This window comes from Podarcis raffonei, chromosome 3 (genome assembly GCF_027172205.1).
Source record: "Podarcis raffonei isolate rPodRaf1 chromosome 3, rPodRaf1.pri, whole genome shotgun sequence".
Taxonomy (NCBI): Eukaryota; Metazoa; Chordata; class Lepidosauria; order Squamata; family Lacertidae; genus Podarcis; species Podarcis raffonei.
Window position 1 is genome coordinate 122,698,419 of NC_070604.1, and position 10,012 is coordinate 122,708,430.

The following is a 10,012-nucleotide window of genomic DNA, read 5'->3' on the forward strand; positions in this document are numbered from 1 at the left end:
CTCTGCTAGCTGTGTGCCCAGCACTGTGCCCCTGGGTTGGGGTGCTGGGAAGGGGGCCCCTCATTCCAACATAGAAAGCTGCCATATGCATAATAATAATATTATAATTTATTATACCCCACCCAACTGGCTGGGTTTCCCCAGCCGCTCTGGGCAGATTCCAACAGGAGATTAAAAATACATTAAAACATATGCAGAGCTGAATCTCCTCCGGCTTGCAGTGGATCCCCCACAAGGCTCTGGCATGGGTCTTCCCCAGCCCAGCTAAATAATAATAATAATAATAATAATAATAATAATAATAATAATAATAATAATAATAATTTATTATTTATACCCTGCCCGTCTGGCTGGGCTTCCCCAGCCACTCTGGGCGGCTTCCAACAAAACACTAAAATACAATAACCTATTAAACATTAAAAGCTTCCCTAAACAGGGGTAGTTATTTTTCTCTTTGACATCTGGTGGGAGGGCGTTCCACAGGGCGGGCGCCACCACTGAGAAGGCCCTCTGCCTGGTTCCCTGTAACTTGGCTTCTTGCAGTGAGGGAACCTCCAGAAGGCCCTCAAAGGAGGACTTCAGTGTCTGGGCTGAGCGATGGGGGTGGAGACACTCCTTCAGGTATACTGGACTGAGGCCGTTTAGGGCTTTAAAGGTCAGCACCAACACTTTGAATTGTGCTCGGAAACGTGCTGGGAACCAGTGTAGGTCTTTCAAGACTGGTGTTATATGGTCTCGGCGGCTGCTCCCAGTCTGCCGCATTCTGCCGCATTCTGGATTAGTTGTAGTTTCTGGGTCACCTTCAAAGGTAGCCCCACGTAGAGCGCACTGCAGTAGTCCAAGCGAGAGATAACCAGAGCATGCACCACTCTGGCGAGACAGTCTGCAGACAGGTAGGGTCTCATCCTGCGTACCAGATGGAGCTGTTAAACAGCTGCCCTGGACACAGAATTGACCTCCATGAACAGCTGTGAGTCCAGAATGACTCCCAGGCTGCGCACCTGGTCCTTCAGGGGCACAGTTGCCCCATTCTGGACCAGGGAGTCCTCCACACCTGCCCGCCTCCTGTCCCCCCAAAACAATACTTCTGTCTTGTCAGAGACAATGAGATCCCTTTTCACTGGAGATTGAGCCATGGAGGAAACACCCAACCCTACGTGAGCTCCGCCAGGTTGCACACTCCTCCATCTCTGAGCTAGGTTGCAGAATGCAGCTGAGAAGCACTGCAGAATGAACATATTGTTGTTGGTCGGAAGAGCGTCAGACTGAATCACTGGCACCAACTATAGGGGCCCTGGGAGCCTGGGCACCCACAGAAAAAAATCTGTATAAGGCAGATTTCTCAGCAGCAGAGAAATCTGCCTTATACAGAATTTTTTGTGTGAACAATCTTCAAGGGCAGCCCCCAGAAAGAAGGCATTACAGTTGCCTAGCCTTGTGCTTCACTGCAGATGGTGACAGCAGTCACGAAATGAAAAGACGCCTGCTTCTTGGGAGGAAAGCAATGACAAATCTAGACAGCATCTTAAAAAGCAGAGACATCACCTTGCCAACAAAGGTTCGTATAGTTCAAGCCATGGTTTTCCCAGTGGTGATGTATGGAAGTGAGAGCTGGACCATAAAGAAGCCTGATTGCCAAAGAATTGATGCTTTTGAATTATGGTGCTGGAGGAGACTCTTGAAAGTCCCATGGACTGCAAGGAGATCAAACCTCTCCATTCTGAAGGAAATCAGCCCTGAGTGCTCACTGGAAGGACAGATCGTGAAGCTGAGGCTCCAATCCTTTGGCCACCTCATGAGAAGAGAAGACTCCCTGAAAAAGACCCTGATGTTGGGAAAGATGGAGGGCACAAGGAGAAGGGGACGACAGAGGACGAGATGGTGGGACAGTGTTCTCAAAGCTGCAAACATGCGTTTGACCAAACTGGGGGTGGCATTGGAAGACAGGAGCGCCTGGCGTGCTCTGGTCCAGGGGGTCACGAAGACTAAATGACTAAACAACAACAAAGCCTTGTGCTTTGGTGCCGAATGTGTCCCAATCCGCAAGGGAGTCCCAGGTGGGCTGGCGGCTGGGGGAAACACAGCAGCCACCCCATTTATCATGGTTTCCAAACCATGATGTGCTCAGTGGCGGAGTAAACCAGGATAATGAAGAGGAATAGGGTGAGTGGCAAGGAAATGGGCCTGTCAGCATCCTCATCTGCCTTGTTGAGTCCCAAAGGAGCTCCAAAATGCTCATCACGTCGGACGCCAAAGACTTAACGAGACGCGAAGGAGAGCCTTTTGCGAGCTGTTCTTCTCCTCCCGATTATTATCTCTTTTAATGCAGCGAGTGTCTGCCTGTGGAAGAAAGCACCAGTGGAATACAGGATAAAAGAAAACCCCATTATTTATTCCTGCGTGATAGAGGCTGAATTGGGGTGGGGGAAACAGGGGAGCTATTTGCAGAGGCGCCCAAAGCAATTGCAGAAGAGCAACTTCACCTCTCACTCGCCCACAAATTGTCTCCAGTGACGCTCAGCTACTCTTTCGATCGCCCGCTTTTGCTTCTCAAAACAAAGGCTCCCAATTACCTTTGCGACTCCCACTTCGCATTAGCACATTTGTGCTGGGGAACAGAAGCTCCCGGAGGTTTTGCACCTGTTTTGATTGTCAGTAGAGCATTGTCGGCGTCGACTTATTCGTTAAGTGATGCTGTGGGTCTGTGGGGAGGGGGGTCAGTTTGGATGGTGCCCCGAGTTCCCTTCCGATTCTTGGGGTCCTGAACCCAAAGAGAGTTGGGTTGTAACAGAGGACAACGACAAAAACTGACGGCAAAAATTAGGGACCAGGAGGAGTCGTTGCTGAGGGAAGAGTCGAATCCATTTGAAGGAGCGTCTTCACCCCCATCATTCTGCCCGGACACTGAGGTCCAGCGCCGAGGGCCTTCTGGTGGTTCCCTCCCTGCGAGAAGTGAGGTTACAAGGAACCAGGCAGAGGGCCTTCTCGGTGGTGGCACCCACCCAGTGGAACACCCCCCCCCCATCAGATGTCAAGGAAATAAACAACTACCTGACTTTTAGAGGACATCTGAAGGCAGCAAGTTTTTAACATGTGACATTTTAATGTATTTTTAATTTTTGTTGGAAGCTGCCCAGAGTGGCTGGGGAGACCCAGCCAGATGGGCAAGGGGTATAAATAAATTATTATTATTATTAGACTATTTGAAGATATACAACAGTCAGATAAATTTACAAGTAGGATCAGAAATGTGAACAGCAGTGAAATAATAAGAAATTGGTGCTGGAGGAGACTCTTGAGAGTCCCATGGACTGCAAGAAGATCAAAGTTCTCCATTGTGAAGGAAATCAGTCCTCACTGGAAGGACAAATTGTGAAGCTGAGGCTCCAGTACTTTGGCCACCTCATGAGAAGAGAAGACTCCGTGGAAAAGACCCTGATGTTGGGAAAGATGGAGGGCACAAGGAGAAGGGGACGACAGAGGACGAGATGGTGGGACAGTGTTCTCGAAGCTACCAGCATGAGTTTGACCAAACTGCGGGAGGCAGTGGAAGACAGGAGGGCCTGGCGTGCTCTGGTCCAGGGGGTCACGAAGAGGCGGACACGACTAAACGACTAAACAACAACAACAACATAGTGAAATTAGGGAAGATGTTAAGTATTCCTTAATGTAGGAAGGAAAACCATGGAGCGATGGAGGGGATGTGAATATCTGTTGGGAAGATGGTGAAAATCAATCTTACGAATCAAAGTTTTGGAAAATCTTTGAATAAAATCTTTATTTGAAGAAAGAATGCAGCAGAAGAATGCAGGCGAATTTCCTTACAAGACAAGGGCCTTAGCTGGTTACTTGAGTGTCCTCATCAGCACCCCAAAATAATGGCCCAAGAACTGCAACTAAGTGCTGGGGGCCTCCAGGCCCGGGAGTTAGGGGGCTTTCCTTCACCTCCCTTATTTAGCTGCCAGGTAGCAGAGCAATAGCCAGAATTTTGGGGGTGTGAGCTGAGCCAAAAGCAAGCTGGGAGCTGGGGACCCAGAGGCCCATTGCTCCGTGCTGGGTCCAAAGCTGTGACTATTGCAGAAGCAAGATCTGCTGGGGTTTCGATGCTGCAAGCCCCTCCGTCCTGTGCTCAGGTTGTAAATAAAACCCTGTATCCTACAGTTATGGTGCTGGAGGAGACTCTTGAGAGTCCTATGGACTGCAAGCAGATCAAACCTCTCCATTCTGAAGGAAATCAGCCCTGAGTGCTCACTGGAAGGACAGATCCTGAAGCTGCGGCTCCAAGACTTTGGCCACCTCAGGAGAAGAGAAGATTCCCTGGAAAAGACCCTGATGTTGGGGACAAGGAGAAGGAGAAGGAGAATTCGTTCTGGAGGTCTGTTCTTAACCTGAAACTGTTCTTAACCTGAAGCACCACTTTAGCTAATGGGGCCTCCTGATGTATGGAAGTGAGAGCTGGACCATAAAGAAGGCTGATTGCCAAAGAATGGATGCTTTTGAATTCTGGTGCTGGAGGAGACTCTTGAGAGTCCCATGGACTGCAAGAAGATCAAACCTCTCCATTCTGAAGGAAATCAGTTTTGTAAGGAGAAATATACGAAATGTTACAAAGTAGAAAAAGACAGAGATATTGGTTATGAGTTTGAAATGTAACAGGGAAAATAAGAAATGCATACTAATAGGTTAGATTGGAAAATTTTCAGATAGGACTGATGGAAGTCAAAAAAATTGAATAAGATGTAAAAGTATGTATGTTAAAAAACTTTTATATATATTCCTTTTTTAACTAGGTCTTTAGTTGATCTTATTGATATCCAACACCCTTTTAGAATGTAGTTCTTTTGGTGTGTGTGTTTTTATTGGGTTACTGTTTATGGTTTGATTTTATATGTTGTGTTCTTGTTTGTGAACCGCCCTGAGACCTCTGGGTATAGGGTGGTGGAGGAATTGAATCAATCAATCAGTCAATCAATCAATCATCGTCATTATTCCAAGGAAACTGAACTTGGGAAAGGGCCTGAACCCCTGGGGTCTCCCACCGCACAGAGATTGGGGTTGCATAGAACAGTACTTAGAGTGATGGAAAAACCCTATGGATAGGGCAGCTGGTGAAAGAAAGAAGGAAAGAAGGAAAGAAAGAAAGAAAGAAAGAAAGAAAGAAAGAAAGAAAGAAAGAAAGAAAGAAAGATCTGTTTGTGTGTGTGTGGAAAGCTGCTTCCAGCCTCTCATCTTGCTTGGTCACGGAACGTATTGGATTGCGCACCATGCAATATTTATTGACGAAAGATGCGCTGCTGCTTTCTTCCAGATCAACGACGACGAGCTCTTGAAAAACGGCCCAAGATCCAGGACAGGGAGACGAGCCTTTTGTGTTATTTTTAAAAAGGCACATGCATCACCATAAGCAACTTGGAAAGAAGGCTTCAGGGCCACTAGAAGAATTAATATTGCTACACAAACACACACACAAAGAGGCGTAGGCGTAGGTGGTACCCGGTGCGGAAAATTTCTTGTCACCCCCCTCCCCACATTGATTTTTATTTTTTATTTTCTGCCTGCAAAAGTGGTTTTACGTTATTTCCTATTTTCTTGCAAAGGAATGTGGATTCTGAGCCTCTGATAACAAGTAGGCAAGTACGGACAGATACTTAGGTAAATCTACAGGATGGATTGTGTTTCGGCTTGTGTTATTTTATTTACATTTATTGTTTATTTATTTAATAAAATCTGTTTTTAAAAACCTGCAAAGTGGTTTACCAAAACAAAAAACAAACAAACACCCCAGCAGTAAAATCAAGAAAAATTAACAATCCGACTTTAAAACATACGAAAGTTAAAATATTATGATTAAAATTACTTCAACTTCCTAAGCATCTAGGTATGCTTGCCTAAAGAAGAATGCTTTTAGCCCGAAAAGAGTCTAGCAAAGGCACGTGCTTTGCTGAAATTTCAGCCTTCACGACATAGAAAAACGGCCAAGGAAACAGGTGTTTTCTTGGAGGAGGGTCAAGATATTAACTGATATGCATGAAATTTCATGTGCAGCTATATAATCCCTAGGGTAGTAAAACAAGACCTTTGGAACAGGCTTTTTTTTTAAAAAAAGTTTTTAATAGACTGCCCTAAAAAGCAGAGACATCACCTTGCCAACAAAGGTCCGTATAGTTAAAGCTCTGGTTTTCCCAGTAGTGATGTATGGAAGTGAGAGCTGGACCATAAAGAAGGCTGATTGCCCAAGAATGGATGCTTTTGAATTCTGGTGCTGGAGGAGACTCTTGAGAGTCCCATGGACTGCAAGAAGATCAAACCTATCCATTCTGAAAGAAACCAGCTCTGAGTGCTCACTGGAAGGACAGATCCTGAAGCTGAGGCTCCAAGACTTTGGCCACCTCATGGGAAGAGAAGACTCCCTGGAAAAGACCCTGATGTTGGGAAAGATGGAGGGCCCAAGGAGAAGGGGACCACAGAGGACGAGATGGTGGGACAGTGTTCTCGAAGTGACCAGGCACTCCTGTCTTCCACTGCCTCCCGCAGTTTGGTCAAACTCATGCTGGTAGCTTCGAGAACACTGTCCAACCATCTCGTCCTCTGTCGTCCCCTTCTCCTTGTGCCCTCCATCTTTCCCAACATCAGGGTCTTTTCCAGGGAGTCTTCTCTTCTCATGAGGTGGCCAAAGTCTTGGAGCCTCAGCCTTCTTTTTTGTCCAGCTCTCACTTCCATACGTCATTACAGTGGTACCTCTGGTTATGTACTTAATTCGTTCCGGAGGTCCGTTCTTAACCTGAAACTGTTCTTAAGCTGAAGCACCACTTTAGCTAATGGGGCCTCCTGCTGCTGCTCTGACACTGCCGCACGATTTCTGTTCTCATCCTGAAGCAAAGTTCTTAACCCGAGGTACTATTTCTGGGTTAGAGGAGTCTGTAACCTGAAGCGTATGTAACCCAAGGTACCACTCTACTGGGAAAACCATTGTTGTTGTTTAGTCTTTTAGTCGTGTCCGACTCTTCATGGTCCCATGGACCAGAGCACGCCAGGCACTCCTGTCTTCCACCGCTTGCTCCATTCTGGGTCCAAAGCTGTGACAATTGAAGTCCGTTTGACTTCCAAAATGTTTGAAAACCAAGCCATGGCTTCTGATTGGCGCAGACACCCCAGAAACAATAGTCGAAAGCCCCATCAGATGTTCGGCTTCCGAAAAACGTCTGAAAACCAAAACACACACTTCTAGGTTTTTGGTGTTTCGAAACCAAGTTGTTTGAGAACCAAGGTACCACTGTATAGCTGTGATATATTGCTGAGAAGGGCAGGAGAAGAGGAAAGCAAGTCTTCAACCCCCAGTTATGTCTAGGTCTCATCCAGAAGGTAGAGCTGGAGATTTTTTGGCAAATTTTTAAAATCCACCTGGAAATTTTACCCCTGGAAAAGAGGACATGTCCTAGAAAAAGAGGACAGATGGCAACTGCGAATAAGTAGCGAGAAAGGCAAGGAGGACAAATAAATTGTATGGATTTATCACACTACGAAATCAACTCCCCAAAGTGAGTGATGTGCCAGAAAGGAATAGACGGATGACGAAGGCTGAGTTCGCGTATTATTGATATTATCTTTATTGCCTCTCCCCAAAAGATTTTAATCTGAAGGCAGCCCTGGTTAGGGAAGCTTTAAATGTTTGATGCATTACTGTATTTTAATATTTTGTTGGAAGCCGCCCAGAGTGGCAGTGGAAGCCCAGCCAGATGGGTGGGGTATAAATATATTATTATTATTATTATTATTATTATTATTATTATTATTTTCTTTTTATTGTTGGTTTTTACATATTACATTACAATACAGATGTACCAAAGCCGACACCATTTCTTCCCAATCCCCCCATACATTTACACTTATAGTTCCTCAATCCATATTATTATTATTATTCATATTATTATTATTATTATTATTATTATTAAATGATCGGACAGGTCCACCTTCTCTGTCCCATATCCGCCTTCCAACAGCCACATCGTCATCACTTTCCATCAGAGACAATGTCAATTTTACTCAGTCTTTGTGGAATCATATACCACAGAATCATAGAATTGTAAAAGGGACCCCAAGCGTCATCCAGTCCAACCCCGATATGCAGGAATTTCCAGAGCAGTTTGTAATGATTTTCATGAATCTTGACACAAAGAGACCACGTCGGTTCCCGAGTTTTCAAAAAGTTCTTTATTTTTGTTCAGAAATTGGTCTGCGTATTATTTTTTACCCATTTCCGCTTAAAGCGTGAGCCCAAAAGTGATTTCAATGCATCCAGGAAAACAAATATTTTTTACAGAACCCCTCTTTGGATATTTCTTTGAAACTTGATCGTTGCCCTCTCTTTATATCATATTCTATATAACTTCTCAGTTCTCTGTATTGAAACCTTTGCAGGATTGGACCCCTTCCCGTCATAGTTTTGCAAAGACAGTTATTTGCAATTTCTTTCTTTATTGTTTATCCTATTTGGCCTGCAATCTTAAAATCTCTGTTAAAAATTGCTTTTTAGAAATGCATGCGAATATATCTGAGGGGTTAATAACATCTGTCAGCTGTTCCACACATCTAGGATTCCATCTATACAAGGATTACGTTTTGCAAAAAATAAAATAAAAATCCACTGTCCTTTCTCTTTTAACTGTACCATGGAATAATTGCTAGCGGGATTTTAACACAGCTCTCTCATATATACCTGTGAGAAATTCAGCCATTGGGTTATTACTTCTACATGTGTAGCTTTATGATGATATGTTATGTTCAGAAAAAAATTTTCCATTGTACCTTTCCCTCCCCCAGGTTGCCATGGGAACAGGAGCTTTTTTTATGCATTCCACATAAAGTTTGCAAGTGGTTTTTGCCTGTTCAATAATACCCAAGAGAGTCCAATTTGGGACCATTTTTAAAACAATTATTTCCCCACCGCAACCATCACTGGTTCATAATTTAATTTAAACAGCTCGTCTGTGTTTGACGACAACCAGATTCCTCGATATTTCATTGGCTTAACCATCCAAAGTATTCCGCTTGCTTTCATCAAATTTGCTCCAATTTATTCCCATAATTTTGGGATTTCTCAGGTTCGTCTTGTACGCAGATATTTTGCCAAACTCCTCTATTAGTTAATGAAAGCATTTCATCACCGTGATAGAAAACTGCCCCTAAACCCAGACATTTTCCCAATTTCCCCGTAAAAAAACCCCACCAGGTGATAATCCTGTCATTAAAATCTCCTTTGACGTCTTATCACGAAACTCGAATCCAAGACCCTGAGATTGAGGATCATGCTCTGAGTGCGCTATTTTAATTATTATTATTTTAAAATACTTTTTATTGCTTTTTCCATGTATACATCCTCTAACAATATTTCTCTAACAATTTTCCATATTTCCCTCCTCCTCCCCTGGACTTCCCCTATTTTAATTATTATTTTTTTAAAAAAAGAAAATCTATGCCGGCTGCACCCTTCCTTGCAATTAAAGGATTGTTTTTCAAATTTTTATTTTACACTCGTTATCGATAGCAATCGTTCGAAATACAGTACCTGGTTATGCTTTATTATGAATATGTAAAATAAATAAAACAAACCAACAAACAAATGTTGTTGCTGTTGACATCTGTATGGCAAATATGTCAATAAAGTAAAAAAATAAAATAAAGAAATGCAATTTGCTAACAGTTATTCCTTTTGGCAGCCTTGCTACGAATATATAAATGAAAGGAAATAATTTTGAAATGCAATAAATAATCAGTGCTATTGGCATCCTTTATTGCGAATGTAGAAATAAAATTTAAAAAATGCAATAAGTATTATTTGCTGTTGGCATCTGTATACTTTATTGCGAATGAAGAAATGCCAATAATTATAATAATAATAATTTTTATTTATTGTATTTCTGTGTTGCTTTTCATTCAAATGAATCCCAAATTGGCTTACAAACAATAAATAACAACGTGATAAACTAGAATAGTGTATCTATCACACACACAG